Source organism: Kogia breviceps, chromosome 16, assembly GCF_026419965.1.
Source record: "Kogia breviceps isolate mKogBre1 chromosome 16, mKogBre1 haplotype 1, whole genome shotgun sequence".
Lineage (NCBI taxonomy): Eukaryota > Metazoa > Chordata > Mammalia > Artiodactyla > Physeteridae > Kogia > Kogia breviceps.
This window is the reverse complement of record NC_081325.1, coordinates 15461613-15487794: the sequence shown is the minus strand read 5'-3', so window position 1 is coordinate 15487794 and position 26182 is coordinate 15461613. Positions and strand designations below refer to the sequence as shown.

The 26182-nt window shown below is 40.8% G+C and overlaps 1 protein-coding gene across 7 annotated transcripts in view; it reads right to left on the bottom strand.

Moving 5' to 3' along the window:
• Window positions 1-26182, bottom strand: part of COG6 (component of oligomeric golgi complex 6) — a 336439-nt gene that overhangs the window by 135038 nt on the left and 175219 nt on the right. For 5 of the 7 annotated variants that reach the window (XR_010837125.1, XR_010837124.1, XR_010837126.1 and 2 more), the window contains 5 exons: window positions 25713-25744; window positions 20020-20401; window positions 18950-19101; window positions 10261-10370; window positions 8624-8805 (listed from right to left, as the gene is read on the bottom strand). The gene's annotated coding sequence lies outside the window, so the exon portion shown is untranslated. Of the gene's footprint in view, window positions 1-8623; window positions 8806-10260; window positions 10371-18949; window positions 19102-20019; window positions 20402-24629; window positions 25745-26182 lie in introns of those variants that run through there. The other 2 variants (XR_010837122.1, XR_010837127.1) reach the window with 1 other exon arrangement.

The following is a 26182-nucleotide window of genomic DNA, read 5'->3' as shown; positions in this document are numbered from 1 at the left end:
GTGCCTGGCATAGAATAGAAACACAATACCTGTTTATTGATTCAATAAGTGAATTATATAGTCATCAAACATTATCAGAAATTTGTGTTAAAGATTATCTAGACTTGCAGTTTTTAGAAAACTTTAGGCTGCAGAATTTCTTGTTCAAAGACATCTTGCATGAAACTCAGTGTATAAAACTGATGAAACAGCGCTAAAGTATATAAAACTGATGAAACAGCGCTAAAGTATATAAAACTGATGAAACAGCGCTAAAGTATATAAAACTGATGAAATAGCGCTAAAGTATATAAAACTGATGAAACAGCACTAAAGTATATAAAACTGATGAAACAGCGCTAAGCTGGTTGAACACTGCCAGAGACTCACCGTCTTGTCACCTTCCCTCTCTCTCCCCACCCATCAGCTAGCGGGACTGAAGTCGAGTCCTGGGGTTCCAAGAGCGAGCATTTTGAGAAGTACTTGTTGGAGTTCCAGTTAAGCATGGCAGATTGTCTCTTACTTTGAATTCTCTTATGAACCCCACTAAGAGGATAGGGAAGATGTGGGGTTGTGGTTTTTTTTTTTTTTTTTTTTTTTTTTGAGTTCTATTTCACAAGAGCAAAGAGAAACGTAGAGCACATGAAAGATTTTAGCAAAGTTTTGGGACCTAGAGAACCAATGAAGGAGTGGTACCTGACCTAGTAGAAGGGAGGAAGCTTCAAGGTAAGTATTGTCAAAAGATGTGTCAATTTGCAGGCAGAGCCCAGAAAGGCTCAGGATTGCCAGCGAAGGTAGAGATGAAGTACAGGATGAATGGGAAGCAGGGCTCATTGAAGTGCATTGGGCAGCCATAGAGCCTCCGGGTGTTCTGTCCCACACACAGCCACGTGATTACCTCTGACGGAGACTAGACGGTTTCCCCCAGAAAACATTAGTAAGACAAGGTCAGTGCTCAGGGACTGAAGGTATGGCTAGAGAGAGAAAAAACAAAAGATTAAATGGAAGTTTGCCATCTGAATGATGATACCCTAATCTCTGTCCTGTCTCTGGGCTCAGACAGGATATCAACCGCCAGTCTGAATAGCTCAGCCTAGGAGGCAAAAGATTAATAGATTCATCTCTTGAGACACTTAATGATCCAGAACAAAGATTTCTGCTACGTGCTGAGTTTTGGGGGGTTCCTCAGGTAAAAGGTTTAATCTCTGTCCAGTCACCTCATGGGAAACTTCATTAAAAATTAGCCAAGGGCTTCCCTGGTGGCACAGTGGTTGAGAGCCCGCCTGCCGATGCAGGGGACACGGGTTCGTGTCCCGGTCCAGGAAGATCCCACATGCTGCGGAGCGGCTGGGCCCGTGAGCCATGGCCGCTGAGCCTGCGCGTCCGGAGCCTGTGCTCCGCAACGGGAGAGGCCACAACAGTGAGAGGCCCGCGTACCGCAAAAAAAAAAAAAAAATAGCCAAGAAGAAATTATACAAGAAAAATTTCTCTCGACACTCGTTTTGAGAGGGCTCTTCAAACGTATAGCCAAAAAAACTTTGTTTTGAAAGGAGACCTACGTAAGGACTCACTAATTAGAAATTTCAGCCCACTAATGATGAAGAAAATAATCTAAAAGCTTCTAGAGATTTAAAAGAAAGAAGGGGACTTCTGGGGCAGTCCAGTGGTTAAGGCTCCGTGCTTCCACTGCAGTGGGGGAGGGTTTGATCCCCGGTTGGGAAACTAAGATCCCACATGCCATGTGGCGTGGCCAAAAGCAAAAGAAAAAAAGAAGAGAAAGAAAAGGAAAACAGTACAAATACAGGGATTAAAAGCCAAAGGAGAAATGCCTCTAAAATCAGCAGAAAAAAAATTTTTAATTTAACTTCTAATGACCACTCAAACAATAAATCAAGTGTAAAGTTAGAATAGGCATCTCAAATGACTAAACTTTTAATTTACAATGAGATTAGCCTAGGAAACAACAGTTAGTCATATCGTGTTTCCCTCAGGCCCTGCTTTCCTCCCCAGCTCTGGCCCAGCCACGTTCTGCTGAATTCCCCTTCAACAGCCAAGGCCAAATGGCTGCAAGAAACCAGGTTGCCTCAGAGAATCTCCACTTCAGGCCAAGAGCCAGCGGAATAGTAAAAGCTGGCAAGAAGAAAGGAAGGGAGATCTTGAAAAGATACTTTTAATTAGGTGATTCAAAACAGCTAGAGACCATTTATTGACTCAATTCCAGAGTTGTGGTTTCTGGTTATGACCTTTAGATAAGCAAGGTTTTACTGTATTTGGTTAAGAAATTCTAAATAATGTAATATCAAACTTCTTGGGATGATGAGGATGGTGATAGAGATGGTGATGATACCTGATGCTGAGGCTGATGAGATGGTGATGATTTATAGATTTTAAAAAGAAAGAAAGTAAAATAAAAGCAATTCACATTAAGATGGTGAGTTCAGGTCTTCTAGAGCAGTTGAGGAAAATACCAAGCATCACGTGATTAGACTATGATTTATGCTTATTTTGTTTTCTACATAACACATAGTTTTCAGTAAAATCTTGAAAAAGAGGCCATAACTCTCTTTGGACAAATATCCCTTCACAACAAATGCATACATTAGCAATCTCATGTCATGATACAAGAGACTGAGTCTAATTCTCTTCAAGCCAAAGTCACCCCTGCTAGACTATATAAGCCATGCACACACACACACACACACACACACAAAGTGGTAGAAATTTTGCAATTAAAATTGTATTCCTAAAACACTAAATGCTGGTGAAGATGTGAGGAACAGGGACTCTCATACATTGCTAGTGGGAATGCAAAATGGTACAGCCACTTTGGAAGCCAGATTGGCAGTTTCCTATAAAACTAAATATACTCTTACCATATGATCCAGCAGTTGTGCTCTTTGGTATTTACCCAGAGAAGTTGAAAACGTATGTCCACACAAAACCTGCATGTAGATTTTTATAGCAGCTTTATTCATAGTTGCCAAAATTTAGAAGCAATTAACATGCTTTTCAGTAGGTGAATGAATAAATAAACTGTGGTACATCCAGATAGTGGAATATTATTCAGCACTAAAAAGAAATGAGCTATCAAGCCATGAAAAGACATGCAAGAATGATAAATGCATACTACTAAATAAAAGAAGCCAATCTGAAAAGGCTACATACTGTATGATTCCAACGGACATGACGTTCTGGGAAAGGTAAAACTATGGATACAGGAAAAAGATCAGTAATTGCCAGGGGTTGTGGAAGGTGGGGAGTGAACAAGTAGAGCACAGACGATTTTTATGACAGTGAAACTGTTCTATATGACACTATAATGATGGATGCATGTTATTATACATTTGTCCAAACCCATAGAACATACACCACCAAGAGTGGACACTAATGTAAACTATGGACTTTGGGTGATTATGATGTGTCCATGTAGGTTCATCAGTTGTAACAAGTGTACCCCTCTGAAGAAGGATGTTGATAATGAGGCAGGCTATGCATGTGTGGGCAGAGGAGACCTATGGGAAATCTCTGTACCTTCCTCTCTATTTTGCTGTGAACCTAAAACTGCTCTGAAAAAAATAAAGTCTCAAAAAAATTGTATGACTGTAGCTTGATACTGTGATCCTTGTTAAAATGCAATTGCTGCAGGAAATAGGAGTGCATTAAACTGTGAGGAATCTTTGAAGGCTTGCTATGAGCAGGTTTTAGTTCCCTAAAAGCAGATTTTTATGGGGGAAGGGACCACAGACCAGAAATTGAGCACAATAAGGGGACACATCAGAGACACAGGTCTCAGGCGTGACGGCTGGACTCAATGCCATCTGGATGCTGTTTGTTCATTCATTCAACAGATGTTAATTACATGCCTAGAACATGCAAAGTAATGTTTGGAGCTCTTAGGACATAAATGAATCAAACAGATAAAGTCTCCTGTCCTCACAGAGCTTACTCTTTAACAGAGAGAGAAAATAGACAATAAATAACACATAAAATTAGATCATACAGTATTTTAGAAGGCTACAAGTTGCTATAGGAAAAAAAAAAAGAAGAGCAGAGCTGGGCCAGGGGATTAGGAATGCTTAGGTGGTAAGGGTAGGTTCTAATTTTAAATATGGTGGGTGGTTTCCTTTTTCAAACAGGTAATGCAGTGAAAAGCCCAGCGAGTATATAATCAGATCCTAAGTTTAAAAACCATAAAGTGCATCTGTGATAACTGCCAGACACTGAAAATTCATGAAACACATGGGCTTAAAGGTAGCAAAGGCGTCTATTATCCTCTGTGGATATTTATAGATATTCAAATAACATCACGTTATCTCCTTTATCGTTTCGTGAATGCAGGGGACATGCTGAGTTTCACCAACAAAAGCAAAGGAAAATATGTCTCTTCAAACAAGGACACACCTTCACCTCCTCTTCGTCTGTAGACTTCCACAGGTACAAATCAGGCTTACTGTATTGGGATGGTTTCCTCATCAACACATGAAAATGTTTAAATATTTGAATTAAATATACTTTCCAAAGATGGTGATTATTCTAAGTGTTGAGGGTGTTGTGATCTGCTTCATAGTGAAAGAGTAAAAGACTAGGGAGGGCTTCCCTGGTGGCACAGGGGTTAAGAATCTGCCTGCCAACACAGAGAACACAGGTTCGAGCCGTAGTCCGTGAAGATGCCGCGGAGCAACTAAGCCTGTGCGCCCCAACCACTGAGGCCGCGCTCTAGAGCCCACGAGCCACAACAAGAGAAGCCACCACAGTGAGAAGCCCATGCACCACAACGAAGAATGGCCCCTGATCGCGGCAACTAGAGAAAGTCCGAGCGCAGCAACGAAGACTCAATGCAGTCAAAAATAAATTTTTTTTAAAAGACCAGGGAGAGCTTTGCCTCTGTATGCTCTCCTTTTCTTTTTTTCTTAAATGGGGAGAATATTCATTTTAATTATGCTCCAAGATGTTACAGAGCTAGATTAACAAATTTCAGTCAGTATAAAATAGATTTATTGTCAATAGTCAGTCAATACAACCCAGGTAAATGAATCATTATTTTATACAAGGCTCAGATGTTTAAAATCTATCTTAACTTTACACATGTACTATAAAATGATAAATACTTAAAGTGACAATGCAAGGGAAAATATTATAAAAAAGTGTCCATCAACAGATGAATGGATAAAGAAGATGTGGCACATATATACAATGGAATATTACTCAGCCATAAAAAGAAATGAAACTGAGTTATTTGTAATGAGGTGGATAGACCTGGAGTCTGTCATACAGAGTGAAGTAAGTCAGAAGGAGAAAAACAAATACCGTATGCTAACAGATATATATGGACTCTAAGAAAAAAAAAATGTCATGAAGAGATTAGTGGCAGGATGGGAATAAAACACAGACCTACTAGAGCATGGACTTGAGGATATGGGGAGGGGGAAGGGTAAGCTGGGACGAAGTGAGAGAGTGGCATGGACATATATACACTACCAAATGTAAAACAGATAGCTAGTGGGAAGGTGCCGCATAGCACAGGGGGATCAGCTCGGTGCTTTGTGACCACCTAGAGGGGTGGGATAGGGAGGGTGGGAGAGAGGGAGATGCTAGAGGGAAGAGATATGGGAACATATGTATATGTATAACTGATTCACTTTGTTGTAAAGGAAAAACTAACAGACTATTGTAAAACAGTTATACTCCAATAAAGATGTTAAAAAGATACAATTGCTGTAGACTCTTGTATGAAAGTTCTTTATTTTTATTTTATTTTTTTGCGGTACGCGGGCCTCTCACTGTTGCGGCCTCTCCCGTTGCGGAGCACAGGCTCCGGACGCGCAGGCTCAGCGGCCATGGCTCACGGGCCCAGAGCCCGAAAGTTCTTTAAAGTTCTGCCTTAAGGAATAATACCATGCTACATATCCAAGCCAAAAATATTTTCCTTGAGGTTACAATGCTCAACGATATACTGCATGCACTCTAAAATACCACGCCTGACAAGAATCAAAAGAGACAAGGCCTTCAATAATGTTGAGAGGAAAAGAAAAAGAGGAGTAGTCAATTGTTATATGCTGATTTCTGCTGGAATGGCCTTTTGAAACAATTTATAGCACTGTGGAAGAACTGAAGAAGGAGACCAGTCTCAGCTTTATATAAAAGGTTTCCAAATCAGCAGAAACTCAGACAATGTTAAAAGGTACTGTCCCCAGTGCTCTCCACTCATCAACCCCTTTACATGGACTCCTTATTCTAAGTCCATGTTTTTTCTCTAATTTCTTCCTAAGGGTTTACCAAACACACTTTCTGGTTTCTATTATCCAACATACAAACCAAAAGGCATTAAGCAAAACAATAATATCTGTCAGTCAATTCAGTTCTAAAGACACCAATTTTGGTTTAGATATTAATCATGAGATTTATGCATAGCCATTCCTTTCCTAATAGAAGGTAAGCCCTGAATCACCACGGTCTGCTCTCTGTCATTTGTGTTTCAGGGGTTGAAAAAGCATTGCTTGGTAACTGAAGCTCGTTGAAAATTACAAGGGAGAAACCATCATGAAAATCACATCAAAGAGCAAGAATTCAAGCCAAGATTATTTTGCCCTGGATCAATAAAACTCTACCTTGAGACTCGCTTCGTGTTGCCTTAGGTCCCTAAATCATTCCTTCATTAATCACTTCCTAACAAAACCTATGTGCCAGGACTGGAAAAGAAAAGAAAGAAGTGATCAAAATTTAACAATCTGACCAATGCAATTACTGAATAAAACCAAACAACTATTAAAATAAAGCCTTGTGAAGCAAGATTCCTTAGCCTGAGTCCATGAGGTAGATGTTGCAGGCACAGGTTGCCTGGGTAACAGACAGTGTCCTGCTTTAAGTGTCTTGTGTTGGAGGTAGCTGTGAGAAATCTGTAGTAACATTTCTTATCAGGAGAGGAGTTTGCTGTCCCACATCCAAACCCCATTCCTGGGGGGTGGAAATCCCCTTTGTGTGTTGGCTCAGCTAGACCTTTCCTCTGCCTGCTCCAAGGGCACAGGGAATGGGACCCAGGATCAGCCCATTGGCTGTGCCGATTGGAGACTGAATCCCACATGTGATACTAAGAGGGTGACCAGGCAGAGTTAGCTCATCTCACATGGGACACAGTCACGGTGGTGGGGACAACAGTGTCCACGGTCATGGCTGCAGTGGCTGTCAGCAAAGCTCAACTTTTCCTTTACTCGCACTGGTAATTCCAGCCACATAAACTCCTGGAGGTGTCCTATGCCAGTCCTTAAGTCTGCCTCCCCAGCCTTGCTAACAATTCTAAAACTCACAGATAGCCTATGATCATTCGCTCTCTGCTCAGATTTCCTTCTCCCACCAAGAACCTTGACTGACAATGTGAAACCAGAAAGCTAAACTCTTTTATATCACAAAAGCAGAGCGGTTGTGTCAGAGGTGTGACTTTCTCTGGGTTACTCAGCATCGTGGTGCTATTACATCATAGCTCAAATATCGACAAGATTGTTGGAAATAATTCATGGAATTCAGGAGTCAATTTAGGAATCGATTTGAAGTTTAAGCCTTGGAAATGAATACGGTCACCATCTGAGAGCATGCAGTGGAAACCAGGGAGAGAGCTGAGCACAGAAATTTAGGCATGCTTACTTTAAGGAGTGAGTAAAACAAGAGTCCACATTAAGGCAGACTAAGAAGAGATTGATAGAATGGTAAGAGAAGGAACACAAGTGGAGGATCATTGAAATCAAAGCACGAGAAATTGATTCCAAAGAGAATAATTGATCAGCAGTCTATCTATTGAACACCGTCAATAGACTACTAAAATTCTGATCACCAATTACAGCGTGTGGAGGCTTTTCCATACCATCAAGCAATTTTCTGACAGCAGCTGGGTGCCCTATGATTCAACACCTTTCTGACACTATCTAACCTGGAGATAGCGTCAGATCCCACAGGTAAAAGGCTCAGTCCTACAAGGCGGGCTGCCCCCCCAGCACACCCACTTCAGATGCCAATCTCCAGTTCACCTTTGCTTCTGTCCCATTGGCTCTAGATCAGAGGTTCCCATGACACCTTCCTTGGGTTTGACTAATTTGCTAGAATTAATCAAATTTGTCTCCATCGCTATCATTTGTTTTTTTCGTGTACCATCACACAAGAACGAGATGCTATTCATCTAACAGGCACAGATATATTCATCACCAGCAGACCTGTGCTACCCTATGAAGCCCATTACCTCCATAAGTCAAGCCAGAGAAGGTTAGCTGCCCAGATGCTAGGCTGCTTCATGCCCAGAGCTGGAGCTTGGATGCATTTTGAGTGAGTGACATTATCGATTTCATGTTGCATATTTCACACTGGACTCACACACAGTGAAAAATTAGCAGCCTCACCTGTCATCCCCAGGTAACCCTTCTGGGGAAATTGTGGTGATCATGTGAATATACTTTAATGCCGCCGCACTGTATACTTAAAAAAGGTGAAAATGATCAACTTTGTTTTACGTCTATAACGTGAATGGTCACCCATCTCAGACTCAAAGCATAAATTCTTATATTGACCGAGAGGCTCTGTGTGATCTGATTCCACAGCAGCACGCACGCCTCCCCCCACCCCCCGACATCTAAGTGCCTTGACTGTCACCCTCACTCACTCCACTCCGGCCACGGTGACGTCCTTGTTATCCTCCAACAGCCAGGGCGTGGCGCCTCCACAGGCGGTGCTCCTCGCTCTACCTGGGATGCTGGTCCCCCAGGATCCCCCGGGGCTCACACCTGCCTCCAGAATCTCATCTTTGCTCGGAAGCATCTTCTCAGCAAGGCTTTCCTGACCGCTCTGTTTATAATGAAAACACATTGCTCTGAGCGTTCTCCTCCCCTCCTTCCCTGTTTTGCTTGTCTCTATATAACATTACATTTGAGATGCTATGTCTTTTTCATACTTGTTTGTTTCCCCTGCTCTAAAGGAAGTTTCATGAAGGTATGATTTTTCTCCTGTTTGTTCACTTCTGCTTCCCCAGGGCTTAGAATAGTACCTGACATCAGGTAGTCATCCGATAAATATATGATGATAAAGACCCGAAATGTGCAAACTCATAAAACAAGCTAAAAATGCATTCAAAAGATCATTTAAAAATCCAAAGTCGTTATATTTATCAATTAAACATTTCTCAGAAAATCCCTATGAGATGAATCATTGATTAGGAATCTAATCATTTCATCTTTAATCTTTAATTTTTTCTGAATAATAGTTGGCTCGTATTTTTGATATCTACTATTTCAAGGATTTTTTTAATTTCCAAAATGCCTTGCAATCATTTATATTCAGGTTTAATTTTACAAACATTGACTGAGGGCCTTCTATGTACCTGGCAACATTTATCCAATTTGATTTGGTATCCTTACTGTCACAGCTCTGTAATCAGCCAGTAAATGTTTTTGAAATATGTACTCTTTCAAATTTGAATAGAAGCAAATTTTATCGGCTGGGAAGGTAAAGTGGAGGTTCAGATTATTTTTCTCCCATAACCATGATCCCTTCTTTTTATGCCACCTCCACTTCAGCTACTCAGAACTAGTGGCATTACCCCATCCGGGGCAGTCATAGAATCACAAAATCACAGAAATACATGCAACAGGACAATCCATCTCACCCATCTTCCTGGTCAGAAGTGACTTTACACCGTTACGCTAAGAAGGGAATGTACCTTATTTCGGGGTAATTCTTCTAGGGATGTACACTTCTACCATAATTGTATAAAATATGAATCCTCTGTTACATCATAATTCTCATTTTATAGATGAAGAAATTAAGGCAGAGGACTAAGTTTCTTAAGCTATCAAATCAAGTTTATTATTGAGTCTCGATTAAAATTCCCTCAAAGCTCAAATTATCAACTTCCAAGTAGCTTCCTGAAGCTTCTGGATTTTTTATTAGTACACAGTTTCTTTTATAAGATAAATAACATTATCCACAAGCCAATGTCTTTTGGAGTAAAAGTATATACCTCTTGACTCCATAAATGACTCCATTTTGAACCCCCTTTCAAAACTGATTCCCGTTGCGGAGCACAGGCTCCGGACGCGCAGGCTCAGCGGCCATGGCTCACGGGCCCAGCCGCTCCGCGGCATGTGGACTCTTCCCGGACCGGGACACGAACCCGTGACCCCTGCACTGGCAGGCGGACTCCCAACCACTGTGCCACCAGGGAAGCCCTCAAAACTGATTTTTAATTTATAAATGTAATAATACAATTTTTAGACATGCAGTTTAAATTCCATAATAACTTACTCTATGGGATGTGTTAATTAATTGTAGAGGAATTTTGCCACTGTGAATTTAGGCATCAGATCCCTCAGCAGCAAGAAGAAGACAGACGACAAGACTGGTGCATGATTGCTCTGAAATAAATTAACAAAAAGACAAATGGCAAAGTTAAAGATGTTATGCTGTTAATAATAGTTATCATTTTCACTGAGCATCTAAAATGTATCAGCCCTTGTACTAAGCTCTTTCCATTCATTTATTCTCACCCATTTTCTCTTTCAAGGTCCTGCAACTTTGATTCACTGGAAATTCATACTTTTGGTTATTTGGGGTAAATAATAAGGGGATTAAACATTTTTGGTTGATGTATTGTTTTAAATTTGTGATGAGAATAATAAAGTGGGCAGGAGTAAGAAAAGATGATAAGTTCCGGTTAATATCTACTTCCTGAAGATTGATCAAAAGGTCTTATTTTGCCATGTGGTTCCCAGATGTCTCGAAACACATTTTTATCAGTTTGGGTAAATCAAGATCCTATCCCCAAGGCTACTGCTCACCATTTAACCAGATTCTAATTTAGGAGGAACAAATAGTCTTTATTGGAGCAGTCAAATATTAGAGGTGCAGCCAGCATCTTTCTTCCTCAGTTATATAATTGATATGAAAAGGAATAATACAAAGAAAGAGAATAACCTAGGCTGAACAGTAATCTTTCCAAGTCTTGTTCTATACAATAGAAATGCTCATTAAGCTTATACGTGAGGTTTTATGGAGCAATGCAGTTCACTTTTGTTATAGTCCTTTCCAATTGAATGGCAGGACCACTTAAACTTATTTTATAATCAATCCCTTATGTGGTCTTGCAAACAGATTTTACAAAACTCACTAGCCCACAGAGACACTCTTGTCCCATCAAAAACAGTTTTGTTGGCTTTTTAACCAACATGGCTGAGTTCATGATTCAAAACCTTAATAGTCTGGCATCACAACCAGAAACAGTAATCACACCAGTTGTTAATTAAATCAGAGAGTGATAAGGAGAAAGTGGTCACATTAATCATGTATTAAGAGATTAAAAATAGCTCCCCAAAATAGACTGCTGAAATTCATATCACAACATATGATGTTGAGCATTTTAAAGCTCTCACTACCCACCTCCCAACAAACAAAGGCTGAAAATCAGCTGAATGGGAGGAAAATTATCTTATCTGGCACAGAATAATAATGAGAAACTTGAGCTGTTATGCCGCCAGCCCCAAGGTCACTGTAAGTCAATTATTTCATGAGGTCTTGCCAATAGTATGTGTTTATAGTTAAGTACAAATCCAGCTCTGTCAAGGTTACAATATTTAGTTGAAGAAAATGTTTCCAACACCAAAGAACTAAATATTTTTAACCGCAGGATCAAAAGGAGGTGCCCCTTGCTCCCTATTGTGTACAAGTCAAGACCTGAAATATTTAGGGAAGAAGAACCTGACAGAGGACAAAATTCCTTTTTAGTGGATAGCGCTGTTCTCTAGGCCAAGTATAAAGTTATAGGATTTCAGAAAAGGAAGGGACTTTGGCAGTGCTCTAATTTAACCCCCTCATGTTCCAAAAGAGGAAACCGAAGTCTGAGGATAATAAGTCACTTTCGCAAGGTCATAGTTGGACTCGAATCCATGTTTCCTGACTTCCCACTGTTTCTCTGCTGGGAAGGTGCCTTCGCTGTGGAGCATGCAGGGTCCCCTTCCTGGTGGGGCCCAGCACAAGGCTGGTCCAATGCCACACCTTGTACAAATCATACACAAATCATGTAGACCCTCTTTGTCAATATGGGTTGTCATCCTTGCCTGGATACTGCAAAATCTAACACACTTAAGAAATGATAAGACTAGGGGCTTCCCTGGTGGCGCAGCGGTTAAGAATCCGTCTGCCGATGCAGGGGACACAGGTTTGATCCCTGGTCCGGGAAGATCCCACATGCCATGGAGCAACCAAGCCCGTGCGCCACAACTACTGAGCTTGCGCTCTAGAGCCCACAAGCCACAACTGCTGAGCCCATGTGCCACAACTACTGAAGCCCGTGTGCCTGGAGCCCGTGCTCTGCAACAAGAGAAGCCACCGCAATGAGAAGCCCGTGCACCACAACAAAGAGTAGCCCCCGCTCGCCGTAACTAGAGAAAGCCCGCATGCAGCAACTAAGACCCAATGCAGCCAAAAATAAATAAATAAATTAATTTTTTAAAAAAGAAATGATAAACCTAGAAGAGTTGAATAAAGCTTACAACATTTGGTAAGCGTTTGTTTTTGCATCAATCCCACAAGTAACTCAAGTACTTCCTGTCTCCACATTAAACTGCTTCTCTTCTTAGGGCCATCATTACTAAAGATTTGATCAAGCAACAAATATATATTGAATCCTTCCTATTTAAGCACGAATCTTTTTCTTTTAACGTATTAACTTCTTATCATTCTACTTAAGTTTCTAGAAGAGTTGACAAGTGTCTTTCTTATGCCAATATTTTCACGGTCGTACAATGTTTGAAATCTTCCCTAAGGTTCTGCTACAGTTAGCTCAATTTTACAACAAAAGTCACCAAAACAACGTGGAGCTAGTTACTTAGTATGAAAATACCCCAAATATTCATTGCAAATTCCATTCGAAATTTCATTCACCAACATTAGCATTTTCTATCACTTTTCAATACACAAACCATTGTACCTAATGTTTGTTCTCCAATCTAGGCTCAGTAGTAAGCTTACTTGGTAGGCTGATACTAGTGAAAAAGTAAACCAATATTTTTATAAATGAATTTTTTAAATTTGTAGCTCCTGACTGATGAAATCCACTCTGGTTCCCCAATTCATGATTTCAAGAAAAATATTTTTTAAAAGAGTTTCTTTTTCTCCTTTCTTCCTTCTTCCTTCTTCACCTCCTTTTTGGAAAAAAAAAAAAAAAAAAAGTCTCATCAGCTACTATTGAGCAGGCACTCAACTAGTTGTCGTGGAACCAAAGAGTAATAATTCATGGACTCTATCCTCAAGGAGCTGATGATCCAGTAAGGGAGAAAAATATGTTAATGGATAAGCCCTTTCTTTTCTTTTTGTGTGTGTGGTATGTGGACCTCTCACTGCTGTGGCCTCTCCCGTTGCGGAGCACAGGCTCCGGACGCACAGGCCCAGCGGCCATGGCTCACGGGCCCAGCCGCTCCGCGGCACGTGGGATCCTCCCGGACGGGGGCACGAACCCGTGTCCCCTGCATGGGCAGGCGGACTCTCAACCACTGTGCCACCAGGGAAGCTCCAAGTCTTTTCTTTAAAAGTATCCTTTTCACATTTTTGTTGCTGCTGTGGAGACAGGGAACAAATTACTTACTAAAAGGACATTTGAGTCAAAAAATCCCTATAGAAACACATTAAAACGTACAGTTTAGAGCTGATGTCTTAATCATCTATGATTTTCCAAGTGTAACAATCTTTCTTTTTTTTAATTGAAATATAGTTGACATACAATATTATATTAGTTTTAGGTGTGCTATAACAATCTTCCTTTAGCCATGTGGCTAGTTTCTTTTTTCCTGGAGTTTGGGTACCAGTCTCCATGCATTCTGGAGGTGGGCCATGGCCTTGATAGATATGAATTTCAGGAAACTAGCTCAGGGACTGGCTTCCTGCAATAATTCAGAGCTGATAAAACCAAGGGCTTCATCGTGGATTTAAAATTCAAGCTTAGAACTTCTAAAGCTACAAAAACAGTGAAAAAAACTCAAGAAAGTGGCATAAGAAATACCCTGAAAGGAGACCCTGCTTCTCAGTGAACTACCTGTTACTCTAAAAAAGCTATGCTCCTAACCAGTGCCTGACATGACAGGCGTCCTGGAGAAAATCAAGTCTAAGTAGACTGATTATCTTACACGGTGTATTAGCTTCCTAATGCTGCCATAAAAAATTACCACAAAGGTAGTGGTGTAAAACAACACCAATCTACTCCCTCATGTTCAGGAGACCAGATGTCTGAAATAAGCTTCACTGGGCTAAAATCCAGGTGTCCACAGGGCTGGGTCTGTCTCAAGGGTCCGGGGTAGAATCCACGTCCTTGTCTTTTCCAGCCCCTGGAGTCTGCCTGCCTTCCCTGGTCCATGCACAATCCATTCCTTTTATTGCTCAACTTTTTGCTTCCATGGTCATATATCTTCTAATTCCTCTTTTGACCTTCCCACCTCCCTCTTATAAGGACCACTGGGATTACATTGAGCCCCTGAGTATCCCCATATCAAAAACCTTATGTTAATTACATCTGCAAAGTCCCTTTTGCCATATAAAGTAACAGGCACAGGCTCCTGGGATTAGGACAGAGGTATTTTGGGGGGACCCTTATTCAGCCTATTGTACTCAGCCAGAAGTCAACTCGACTGAGGGAAACTTCTGATTCATTCACAGATGTGGTTGGAAACAAGGCTGAAATGTGGACATTCAGATGAGCTATTGCTCATTCTACTAGACTATTTTTTCCTTTTCAACATGGGAGTTTTTACTACTGTGTAGACAGAGACCTAGACTCTGCTTATTTGTTTTGCCATTTCCTACTAAGTCATGTTCCCAATTCTAATGTAGTTTGTTGTGCACTCTGACCTCAGAATTGCTTTTAGCACTTGGACTTGACCTATGTCTTCCCACATACCACGTTGGTAATTGAGTTCCAGTGGTACTGGCATTCAACATGAGAGATCTCCTTATTTCCTCCCCTTCCCCTTTTTAAAATGTTCTAGAGCTTTCACAGAATGTTATGGATTAGTAAAAAAAAAACTGCATATTTTATTGGTGTAAAGAATTTCTTAGAAAATTTTAATGAACCTGTTTAATAAAATGACATCTAATTTGATCTCCATCAGATAATTCCTATGAAATGAGTTTTCAGTTTATAGTCTATACAAATTTCAATCAATATAGTAGTTCTCATTTCACCATTTTTTATGAAAAGAGAAAGTCAAACTCCTACTCTATTTAAGATACCATGTGTTCATACTATTACATTCATATGACCACTTAGAGACAGCATTGAACAAACAATGTAGCATTTGTACCACTCACATTTATTAGTCTTCTCTCCCCAACTAGATTACTAGTCCTTAACAGAAACAAAATCTTTTACTTCTTTTTTATCCTCAGTGATAACTAGTATTGAATTGGCCACATAATTAGCAATCAAATTATTTCTGGTTGAATTGACTAGTCTTTTTCTTAAAAGTCACATATGGCTATATGATTTCATTCCTTTCTGCCAATTTGGATACACTCAATTTCAACAAATTGTATATATGGAAATTTGGATTTGCTTTTAAATAAGAAAAATTAGACAGTGGTGATTTAATTTCAAATGGGGTATAAGATTCCTATTAATGAGAACTATCCACCACAAAATTACATGCATAAATGCATACACATATAATTGGACAGGAATATATTGATTGCAAAGTAAAATGTGGTTGTACCCTGATTGATTGCTATTCCATTACGTTTCAGCCCTCTAATGATTTTTTTTTTTCCCTCTAATGATTCTTGAAACTATCTATGTGTTGCTTGATAATTCCATCACCTTACCACCCCACCTTGGATTCTGGTGTCACATCACTATCATTTTAATAATTACTTTTTTCAAAACTCTCATTTTATTTCATTTCTATTTTTACTTTTTATTACTGTATGACGCACACATAAAAGTACATGGGTCACAGTGTCCAGCCCAATTAATTTTCATTAAAAATTTTCCCACCCCTGGAATCTCACACAGGTGCAGACGTAGAACATCACCAGTGTCCCAGAAGCCTCCCACCCCTCCTCTCCAACGTTATCCCTCTCTCACCTTCTCGCGCCATTGATTAGCTTTGCTTGCTTTTGAATTCGTTTGGTTTTAAAATTTGCTTGTTTACAAGTGACCATTTTTTAAAAGATTCAGATTTCTACCCTCCCTGCTCCTCCTCTCCACACTAAAAAGACTCCTGGGGATATATTTTCTTTCTTCTTTTTAAAAGATGAATTTAATGATGCAGTTCATGATCTCAATAATGTCATGTGCATCATTAAATCCATCTTTCTTCTGTTTTACTAATGGGCCTCCTATGTTTCTTTTCTCTCCCATCCTTTTATAAAAGCCTTGAAAGCTCCTATAACCCTTCTGCCACGCATTTCTTCCACGGACTGCTGCTGTCTTTTCCTGTCCCTTGCAGTTCTCAGGCATGTTCCAGTGTGAGTCCACCTTCTTTCATATTCTCAGAGAGAGATCATTTTCTGTCTTTCAAGATGAAATCCTCTGTCTTCCTTTGTGAGTCCACAGTACAGCTGTACTTTTCCTTTCTTTAAAACAAAAATCCCATGTGTATTAATTATAGAGTGTTGCTTAAATTTCTAAAGATTCCTGAGGCACTTCCAAGCATTTAATAATTCTCATTTCACTTGGCTGATTAGTTTTCTTCTTACAATTTTAAGTCTAGGAATGAGGGCTTATACTGCTTTGGGCTACGTGTTCATCAATTTTCACTACGCCAAATTCAAGTGGACACTAGTGTCTTCTTTTCTGTAATTCTTCTTCTCATTCACTCTCCCACCCCTTTGTTCAGAGGCAGATTGAGACTTTGGCTGGGGCTCTAATCTCTGCAGCTAACAACAACGTTTCTTTCTCTGACTAAAGAGCCATTTGGATAATGGATATACCATGTGCTTGTTTCCCAGAAGATGCCTAGAATAACTCTTCCCCAAGGAAATATTTTGAGCGCTTTAAAGAATTTGAAGAATTGAATACTCTAAGTACAGCTCACATTTCTGATACACTTGAACTCTTGGGACACAGGACATTATAGAGGATAAAGCTCTTGACTAGAAGACAGGAAACATATGTTCTTATCTTGGGCAGGCAGCTAACCAGCTAGAGGATCTTAGGCAGGTCATCTCTTGGCATTTTCTTCATCTGCAGGATTGGGCTACAAGGATTTTCAGTGGATGTGGGGAGGTGAACTACCTAGTTGCCCTGCGGACACCTAAAAATCTACAAGGGTGTATATTTTCATGACCCCAAATATAACAAGAGAAATCACTCAAAATCTTCTTGGGTTTTAGAGATTCATGAAGGCTTCATTGAAAAAGCATTGTGTGAGGACGTGGGTTTAAAAATGTGGAAAACACCGAGCAAGAGTGTCTTTAGAATATCTGAGAATCTGACATTTATGAAGATCTTTAGGTTTCTTTCATTTCTTGAATCTTTGGGCACATCAATCATTCTCTCTTCCTGTGCCCTGCCCTCCACGGAGTTCTCTATAAATTATACAATCCCACCCAGGACTTCTGGGTCTTCTACTCCTTTAGCTTTCCGAATGAAAATAAATATTTCCTTCTATTCAGTAAGAAATATAATCAAAAAGTGAAGGACCAAGTCCTCTGAGCAGGAAATTTCCCCAGCTGACCTTGTGCCAGTGTTCCCCGATGCTTGCCTTGGGCAATACCGGGATGCTAGAAAGAAAATGGAGTTGGAACTCAGATCTGAGTCTTTTTGTTACTGCATTTTCCACTAACTGTGTGATGGGGGGCACGTCATTTCATCTCACCGGGCCCAGTTCCTGAGCGAGAAGTTACCATTTTGTTTCCCATATTCATAGGGCCAGCTGAGAATTGTCTCCAGGGTGAGCGCCCTTAGGTGCAAGGAGACCAGAGACTCTGAGGGCTCCTTTGGCTTAAAGAACCTTCCAGCTCGAGCGCAGTGTTTTTCACATGAGTAGATTCGGGCTGGGGTGAGGGGCAGGAGCCCACAGGGAAAACCCTCAAGGAGGAGCAAGACCAGAAAAGCAGTGCTCTGGTGACAGGGGCTTTGAACAAGGTCAGCCGGCTACACCCTCTCCCTGGTTCCCATGTCACACCTGCTGGAACTCCAAGTGGGAGGCTGGAATGACAGAATTTCTTAACAGTTGCTTGGGGATGGTGGCTTACAGGTATTTAAGGAGGGAGGGGAGCAGGATGAGGGAAGAGTAGGGCAAAGGATTACTGGGAGGAAGTTTGAAGATGATCATGGGCAAACCTTTTTGAGCACGGTTTTCGAACCAATTCAATGAGCCCATATTATTGATCTGTCTTTGCCATTTGGCCTCATGAGAAGTTGATCTAAGAATGAAAATCCAAAGAGGGAATCTCAGCAGGCAGACTCAGCAGGGAACTTTTCCTCTCCTAGGAGGAGAGACTGTAAAGCAACAATGTGTCTCTCATCTCTCAGCGGGCAGGTGCAAGGCTCTGGAACCCTGCAGAAGAGATACTGTGGTAACGGAGGGGTGGAACGAGTCAGTTAGAAGGTCTTTTCCTGTACCTAATGCTGCTTGCATTGTCATGGAAAAAAGGAAACTTACGATTACGACTGTAAATAATTAACTTGCATGAATGGTGAGTAGTTGGTGTGCTGCGAGCCAGAAGAAGGTTGAGCTTTCCTACACACACACACAGGTGGGAAGCAGACACCTGAGAAATGGACAATCGTTTCCTGATCACTGTCGGGAGATGACAGGGGACCCTTCCACCAAAGGGCAGGATGAGCAGCGAGGTCCTTCTTCGGGCTTGGAAGCATGTCAGCCAAGGGAATGGCAGGGCTGAGCCTGACCCGCTGGCTCCCACAGGAAGTGGGGGGCTGTGAGAGGATGGCTACAGGCTTTCCTGTGTACCGTGAACTGGCCCAATGTGAGCAAAATATTCTTACCTGATGAAGAGCTGGAAGGGTGACCTGTGCTGAGATGCTGGAAACAGCACCGCGTCTCTACTCCACTCTTCCCTCGGTTTTCTTTCTCTGCTGTTCTTTCTTTGTCTTTGGCAGTCACGCTGGGCTCTTGGTTCTTTTCTAGCTTACATGGTCTTGATTAGAAAAGACAAATATAAGTGAGAACAGAGATGCTCCTCATTTTTCTCAGATTAATGTGCTTAATTGCTAATCTTCCTGTATGCTTCTATCAGGTATATACATATTTTTATATAACCTAAAACCTAAAGGTGTCCCTTTTTATCTTACCGCTTTGTAAAAACTGTCTTGGAAAAAGAAGTACTAATATGAAGCAGTCAAACTACACTTGGCTGAAAACGATTCAGTTTCTAGGAGAAATAAACTAAAATTTGTTTTCTAGGAGAAATAAATCAGACATTTTGGTTTTCAGTTCTGGCTCAGCATCTAGCTAGCTGTGTGGCCTTAGAAAAGTTACTTGAAGTTTCTGGTGTTAATTTTCTCATCTCTAAACATGACAAAGCTGGATTTGGTACTCTCCCAGGTACCTCCCCAGGAGATTTTATGATCATCTTTGTTAGATATGTTAGTACCACTTTCATGAGGGAAGCCAAAATGAGACTCCTTACCTGCACAGGAAAGTAAAGACCAAAAAAAAAAAAAAAAAAAGTCCTTGTATTTATTTCTCTAATGAAATAAAAATGACCAAAAGATAAAGTTTATTCCGATTACACAGCATCATCTTTTTTTTGCGGGGGGGGGGGGGCAGGCTGCAAAGCATCGGGATGACCAGGGATCGAACCCGTGCCCCCCTGCAGTGGGATTGTGAAGTCTTAACCACTGGACCGCCGGGGAAGTCCCGGCATCATCTTATAAATGGCTTAGATGCAGCAGGTACACAGATTACAGAGCTGTGTATGATACCGGCACCTAGAAAGCACACAGTAAAGGTTTGCTGGATGACGTATGCTCTTCTAGCTGCAGACAGGGTGGCATAACCTAGTGACAGCACAGAATGTATAAAACCGAGCCTCAGTCTCAGCCCCACTACTTACAGTTTTGTGGGGCGCGGCAAAGCGTTGCCGCAAAGCAGGATAGAAAAAGCTGAGTCATCCATCCGGTAGCCAGTGCGCAGGCGTTGAGATATGCTAACAAGGTTTTAGAGCAGTAACCAGTCCGAAGGCGACGTGTAGCTATGCCTTCGATATGAACCAGTCAGAGACTTGCACAGTACCCCGAATTTTATATAGGCAGCTGCCGTTAAGGCTGCGGGGTCTTCCTTCCATCTTTCCTTAACCAAGCTGTACTCCAATAAAGTGTGATACGAGAAGAATCTGGCGTGTGGTGACTGTTATTCTGCTGGTCAGACGCAGCTCGCCATACAGTTTCATGATTTGGAACTAGCCACTTAATCTTTCTGAGCCTCGGTTTCCTCAACTGCAAAAAAGGATGATTATCTGTACTTCAAATTTAAGGGGACATACAAATGACATTATGCATATGAAAATGATTCACAACGTGTAGAGTACTTGCACATATTCTTGGACAACCATAGTTAAATTACACAGGCCTTAGACTGTGAATTAAGGAAACTGGCCTCTATGAACTAAAAAGTGCCTTCCAGCTTTGAGCATCCTTTACTCCATGACACAGCTGAGATTCCACCCCCAGGCTGCAGACATGCCCAGACATGCTCCAAGGCAACTGGGAGCAATAATACCTGCTGTGTCTTGAAGGTCGGAGAGAGAGGCTTAGGAAGTTCAGAGATCTCACCCTTGGCCTTGCATTACTTACTGTGGCCCTTCTTCAAAGACATTGATGAGCATGTCTACTCAACGCTCCTTAACCTTTAACTGCTACTAAGACATTCCAGCCCACGGCTCCACACGCCGTTATCATCAAAACACTCTAGCTCTGAAATACAAGACACTGGCCCTCATATCAGTGTTTATACATGCAATCCAGAGGAGAAGGGGGAAAACGTGGGTAATAAGTAGGACAAGAAGTCAAGTTATGTACTTTGCTTTTCACTCCAAGTGAATGGTTCTTGCGTTTATTTTACCATTTACCGAAAATGAGCAAATTGCTGGTAAGAGTATCCTACATTTGCAAGCGAGAAATGACTGCTTACAGGCACCTGAAAATCTAAATTACATAATGCAAAAGTGGATTTATCATTGCAAAGTGTAGGGGTGTGGGTTCTGCTCTGTTACCAGACGGGTGTGGGTTCACCACTCCTCCATCTTTGGAGACCTGGGCGTACTGATTGACACTGGGTTCGTCTTCCAGTCTGGCAGTCAGGCCCCTTAAAGAGAACTCCGTGGAGTATGAGTGTTCCCCTACCGCAGCCTGTTCAATAGAAGATGTGAATGAGGGCAAACTCAGGTTTTAGAAATAAAGAATAAAGGGGCAGAGCAATTGATCAAGGAATGAAAACCCTAGTTTACAATGAAAACATCCTTTGAAGTTTGTGCTACTCTTTATACTTTGAGGCCAGTTTTTCCTCATTGTTCTCTGTTGCTTACCCATCCCCGATGACTGTCAAGATGATCATTCGTCCCTCATGGGTCTGTGTCACCGGTACAGTAAGGGGCGTCTCTGCTATTTTTAGACACGACAATTATACAAGCCAAAGGCCACATTCCGCTTCTACTCTGCTGAATGCAGGCTACACCCTGGCGTGGTGACCATTCTGAAACAGCATTTTCCTCTGAGCTCTACAAAGGCTTTCTTTGACAGGGGAGTGTTGCAGTGGATTGAGAAAAGGAACCCAGAGAATAAAGGGAAGATATTTCCAGATTTGAACTTGAACAAAAGTTAATGCTGACAGCGGAGTTGACTAATGGTCAGAACTCAGAAGTGCAGACAGGCAGAGGGCAAGGATCACATCTCCTAAGACCCAGAAGGATGGGATTGATTTTGATAAACCCCAGGGGGGTAGAGTTGATCTTTGGGGATTTGCCAGTCTTTGATTTCAGGGCTTAGTAAATACCTTGGTAGGAAGGGATGGTACCACAGGCTCTAATCAGCCTAGACGGGGTTTCTCCTCCCAATCCTTCCTCATGTTCAGGGCTACTTGGTCCCCAGGTATCCCATACCTGCTAACTTGCCTCTGAGCCTCCACTCCAGAGGTTTTCTTTAAAATCCCAGCTGGAAAGGCAAGACTGAAAGAAAGCCACCAATTCCTTTGCCTGTGACCTACTTGTACGCTCTGCCTTCAGAGATGAGAGCCCGATAAGCCGCCCACGCCCACTGGCATGGGATTCACCAGCCTGTCATTTTGGCTGAGAGGTAGACAGCTTCTGGCAAACTTAATAAGCAGATTTTCTCAGTGATAGGAAAATTCTTGCTTAACGCCACTCCATTTCCTGTGGTTAAAGCCTTCAACCCAGAGAAGATAACAGAAGTCACCTGACCTGGTGAGAGGTGGAAATGAAAGAGGTTTTTTTTTTTTTTTTTTTTCTTATTTTTTTTAAACTTCCACTTTCTTAAAGGAGGAAGGCTTTTCCTTTAATAGACCAGGTTCACATAAGACAACTTGGGCTGGAATGATGCAACTGGCATGACATACCATATTATAGCATCACATAACTTTTTAAAGCAGCCAGCGTTCACGTCACATATAGCATTTAAGGGCTTTCATGTCTTGATTAACATTAAGTGCTTCCTCTGTCGTTGTCACTCTACACGCATGCCCAGTGATAGACCAGGGAGGCTGTAAAGACCATCAAAGAGCAGAGGGCAATCAATGGAACCTAAACAAAATGTGGGGTTACTTCTGTGGATAACTCCAGTCAAAAGGAGTTCACATACCAGCAGCTCCTCCCCAGAAATCCCCGATCTCTAAGGCTTAGAAAAACCCAGGCTTTTGGGTTGGGTGAACGCCCCTTCACCTCATCCACAAAAGCTGGGTCCTCAAATGCTCTTTTACCTCCTAGTCTGGAGATGTCACCATTGCCACCATTCATAGAGCAGAAGCCCTTGACCGGACAGGTACACCACCTCCCCAGCTGTGGGGCTAAAGCAAGGTATTAGCTGGAAAGCGATTTTTCAGGTTGAACATGTACAAATTCAGGAGTCAGCAGAAGCAGACTTTTGGGTTTCACTGCCGAAAAAGAGGATATAGTCTTGAACAATCTCTTTTCTTGTAATAGTCCAAGTAAACATATGTCAGAGGCATTTTTGCAATTTAGTTGGTCTGCATTTCATCAGTTTGTCAGGAAGCTAAACAATATATCTATCAAAACTCATTAAAAAATTGGAAACTCTAATTCTGACTTTTATTTGTAACTCAAGTACAGTGAGCTGGCACCAATCTTTTAGAGAGAATTTTTTTTTTTTTTTCCAAGAGAGACAGAGTATGACTCTGAGTCAAAACCAGATCCATTCCAGCTTTCTCAATTTACTAACTGCCTTTTTGTTCTCTGTTCTTTCTGTTGCCACGTGGGGTCTGCTCTATTCTTGGGCTGCTGGTTCCAGGTGAACCGGTCTTTCCCTGGGGAGACTGTGGAAAGGGAAGAGACGTCATCCAGCAGTCCAAAGTCAGTTGGGGAGTGAGATGGGCCAGACCTCCATTCCAGCAATGACAGCTAATATGCAATCAAAACTGTAGCCCTTTATTACCAGTCGGGATGGGGACAGGGGTGAAGACATCAAAGGCCATTTTATCAAGCCCTCACTATATATGTGATTTTGACATATGACTTCAGTTTTGAAGCCTCGGCCTCAGTTTCTTCATATGTAAGAGGGATGTGCTAATATAATATTACATATCTTAGGGTGTTGCCTTGTGGATTCGAAACATTCTATATCAAATGCCAAATTGTACCGCTTGGAACATGGCACATCCCAAATAAAGAGAAGTTGTCATTAATATTTTGTATATTGATATTTTGATAGTTTGTCAAATGCTTTTTCTGCATCAGTTGAGATGATCATGTAGGGGGTTTTCCTTCATCCTGTTAATGTGGTGTGTTATATTGGTTAATTTTTGTATATTGAATTATCTTTGCATTCCAGGAATAACTCTCACTTGGCCATGGTATATGACCTTTGTAATAGGCTGTTGCATTCAGCTTGCTAGTATTTTGTTGAGGAATTTTGCATCAATGTTCATAAAGAATATTGATCTGTAGTTTTCTTATAGCATTTTTGCTGGGTTTGCTATCAGGGTAATTCTGGCTTCATAGCATGAGTTAGGAAATGTTCTCACTTCTTCAATTTTTTGGAACAGTTGAGGATCAATGTTAATTTTTCCTTAAATGTTTGGTAGAATTCTCCAGTGAAGCCATTTGGCCCATGACTTTTCTTTTTGAGAGGTTTTGATTACTGATTAATCTTCATATTAGTTATAAATCTACTCGTATTTTCTATTTATTCATGATTCAGATTTGGTAGATATGTATTTCTAGGAATTTGTCCATTTCATTTAGGTTATCCAATTTGTTGGCATACAAATGTTCATAATATTCTCTTATAGTTTTTATTTCTGTAAAATCAGTCATAATGTCCCGCTTGATTTCTGATTTTGATTATATGAGTCTTCTCTTTTTTCTTAGTCGATCCATCTACAGGTTTGTCAGCCTTGTTGATCTTTTCAAAGAATCAAATTTTGGTTTTGTTGATTTTTCTCTATTGTTTTTCTATTCTCTATTTTGTTTATCTCTCCTCTAATTTTTGTTATTTCCTTCCTTTTGCTAGCTTTAGTTTGCTTTTCTTTTTCCAGTTCCTTAAAGAGTAAGTTAGGTTATTGATTTGAGATTTCTCATTTTGTTTAATGTAAGCATTTACAGCTATAAATTTCCCTCTTAACACTGCTTCTCTGCATTCGTTAATTTTGGTATGTTATGTTTTTCATTATCTTTTTGTCTCAAGATATTTTCTAATCTCCCTTGTGATGTCTTCTTAGATCCATTGGTTATTTAAGAATATGTTGTTTAATTTGCACATATTTGTGGATTTTCCAGTTTTCCTTCTGTTATTGATTTCTAGCTTCATTCCAGGATGCTCAGAAAAGAAACTTTATATGATTTCAATCTTTTAAAATTTAATACGATTTGTTTTGTGGTCTAACATATAGTCTATCCTGGAGAATGCTCATGTTCAATTGAGAAAAATGTGTTTCCTGCTGTTGTTGGGTGAGTGTTCTGTATATGTCTGATAGATTCTGTTGGTCTACAGTGTTGTTCAAGTCCAGTGTTTCCTTGTTGATCTTTTGTCTGGTTGTTCTATTCTTTATTGACAGTGGGGGCATTGAAGTCTCCTACTATTATCTTAAAGAATCTCTTTCTCCCTTCAATTCTTTCAATGTTTGCTTGATATATTTTAGAGCTCTGATGTTTATAATTGTTGTATCTTCTTGATGAATTGATATTTTATCAATATATAATATCCTTCTTTGTCTCTTGTAATAATGTTTACTTAAAGTCTATTTTCTCTAATATTAGTATAGCCACCCCAATTCTCTTTAGCTACTATTTGCATTAAATATCTTTTTCTTCCTTTCCCTTCCAACCTAATTCTGTCTTTAGAGATAAAGTAAAAGTTGGCATTTGATTATTATAATGTGTTAAGTCTGGGAATCAGATTTCCCCCCTTCCCCAGAATTCACTTTTTGTTGTTTGTTTGATTGTTGAAGGCTATGATAGTCCATTTGTTTTAAGACTTTTCCAAACCATTTTTGCAAAGTCTATTTCTTGCCATGTGTTCTCACTGAAATCTCTTTTACTTTAGTTTGTGTTCAACTAACGTTTTGATAGAAACTTCTTTGAATGCCAGGAGCTGAAACGGACAAAGAAAAAACACAGAGAGAAAAAAGAGAGAGAGCAATTACAACACCCAGTCTTGGTAGACCGACTCTGTGCTGGGGTATTCCTTCTACTTAGTTAGGTTTGCTCTGAGAGTAGGGATCAGCCTTAGGTGAAACTTTTAGGTTTTCTTAGTTTTTCTCCTGAGCATATGTCTTACTTGGTTATGCATGTGGCTTTCTAGATTCCCTTGTATAAATGATTTTGAATCTCCTCATTTCCCAAAAAGTCTCATCCCACTTTCTCCTCTGGCCCTTAGATGGTCTACTGTATGTCTCCAGTGAGCATCTATTGTCCCAGGTTTCTGTGGGTGTGTAATCTCCTTGTAGCTTTTGTGAGCAGAGCCTACAGCTTTTCCTGCATGTGTTCTGCATTATGAGAGCAAGAGACAGCGAGTCAGATCCTCTGGTAT